The sequence below is a fragment of the Octopus bimaculoides genome, chromosome 26 (assembly GCF_001194135.2).
Source record: "Octopus bimaculoides isolate UCB-OBI-ISO-001 chromosome 26, ASM119413v2, whole genome shotgun sequence".
In the NCBI taxonomy this organism is placed as follows: domain Eukaryota; kingdom Metazoa; phylum Mollusca; class Cephalopoda; order Octopoda; family Octopodidae; genus Octopus; species Octopus bimaculoides.
The window spans coordinates 4,383,088-4,385,074 of NC_069006.1; the positions used below are offsets into that span (position 1 = coordinate 4,383,088).

At 36.5% G+C, this 1,987-nt stretch overlaps 1 protein-coding gene and 1 long non-coding RNA gene across 3 annotated transcripts in view; one reads left to right on the plus strand and one right to left on the minus strand.

Moving 5' to 3' along the window:
- LOC128250930 (uncharacterized) overlaps positions 1–1,602 on the minus strand; it is a 19,889-nt gene extending 18,287 nt beyond the window's left edge. Inside the window, exons 1-2 of one of the 2 annotated variants that reach the window (XR_008266869.1) lie at positions 966–1,602; positions 541–609 (exon numbers count right to left, since the gene is read on the minus strand). This is a non-coding gene — a long non-coding RNA (uncharacterized LOC128250930). The remainder of the gene's footprint in view (positions 1–540; positions 610–965) is intronic. The other variant, XR_008266870.1, reaches the window with a different exon arrangement.
- LOC106883967 (uncharacterized) overlaps positions 1–1,987 on the plus strand; it is a 90,827-nt gene that overhangs the window by 16,249 nt on the left and 72,591 nt on the right. The window lies entirely within an intron of this gene.

A 1,987-nucleotide genomic window follows, 5' to 3' on the forward strand; every position in this document is an offset into this window, starting at 1 on the left:
ATATATATATATATGGTGGTGGTGGTTGTCTACTCCTTACACAGAGTTTGACCATCTCCTGCACCTACACCTTAGCCCTTTCATGGCGTCTGATGTGGCTTTTTAAACCAGACAATGTTTTGAAAAAACACCCACACAGATTACATATATATATATATATGCATACATACATATACAGGCCAACCCATGCCAGCATGGAAAATGGATGTTAAATGATGATGATGACATATATATTTATGTAGGAGTGGCTGTGTGGTAAGTGTAGTTTGCTTACCAGTCACATGGTTCTGGGTTCAGTCCCACTGTGTAGCACCTTGGGCAAGTGTTTTCTACTATAGCCTTGGGCGGACCAAAGCCTTGTGAGTGGATTTGGTAGATGGAAACTGAAAGAAGCCTGTTGTATGTGTATATATATGTATATGTTTGTATTTGTCCCCCCCACCACCACCACCATCGCTTGACAACTGATGTTGGTGTGTTTATGTCCCCATAACATAGAGGTTCGGCAAAAAAGACTGATAGAATAAGTACAAGGCTTACAAAGACTAGGTGCTGGGGGTCAATTTGTTCCACTAAAGGCAGTGCTCCAGCATGGCCACAGTCAAAAGACTGAAACAAATAAAAGAATATATAAATATGTATGTATGTATATACACATATATATATATATGTATGTATATACAGGCATACCTCAGCTTAAGTTGTTCTTGATTATTCATCAGTTTTCAAAAATAATATAAGAAAAATAAAAATCAAGTTAAGTCATTTTACTCGACTTTACGTCTGTTCGCCACAAATATTGGAATCGTAAAATCACTAGAAAACCGTTAAAAGCACATAAAATCATGTTACTGTACAATAAATAATAATGAAAGTATATAAAATCATGTTACTGTACAATAAATAAGAATAAACGTCTATAAAATCATATTAAAATATGTACAGTAAGTGTTAAAGATACACACCATAAAGTAGTGTAGCTTAGTGAACGAAATCATGAGATCAGCCGTGTTGTCCTATTTATCTGTCTTTCGGAGCTCATATTACATTGTAGTTCCAATATCTACTGTTAGGTGTCGATGTCACTCGTGATTCCCACGATTGTTTTGAATTCAGATTTGTTTACATCTGTTTATCGGCTACTTTCTCAATCATTTGTGACTTTATTTTTTTACCTCCATGGCTCCTAAGAAAATTCATACTGAAAGTACTAAGCGCCATGCTATAACACTGGAAGATAAACTGACTATGATAAAACGCCATGAAAAAGGTGAAAAAGTAGTAGCAAGTGCACAATCTTTTGGGATGAGTCGGACAACTGTATCAATGATTGTACATAATAAGGACATGATTTTAGCACATATCAAATCTGATACCCCAGGGATGAAGAACACTGTCATCAATAAGAAAAGAGGCAAAATCTTTGAAGAACTGGAAAGTCTTCTTTCTCTTTGGAGTGTTAGGTTGAATCGTTAGCGTGCTACTATTAGTCAGGAAATCATTCAAGAGAAAGTGTTGTCTGTGTTTGAGGACCGGAAGAAAACATATCCAGATGAAGAAGACGTAGAGTTCAAGGCAAGTCAAGGATGGTTCATGAGATTTAAGGAGGGAAGAATTTATTACTCCATTAAGAAGCAAGTTGAAAGTGCATCAGCTGATGAACAAGCAGCAGCGGAATTTCCTAATGCATTAAAGAAAATCATTGAAGAAAACAGGTTTCTTCCTGAACAGATTTTTAATGTCAACAAAACTGGATTGTATTGGGAAAAATTGCTAGACCATTCATTCATTTCCAAGGAGAAAACTTTTCCAGGCTACAAGGTCTCGAAAGAATGTGTGACCATTATGTTGGGAGGTAATTGTGCATGAGATTTTCAGTTAAAGCCATTTCTTGTGTATCATGCACACAACCCCCGTGTCCTAAAGAACATACCCAAGGCATCTCTCCCTGTTATATGGATGGCTAATTCAAAAGCATGGGTTACTG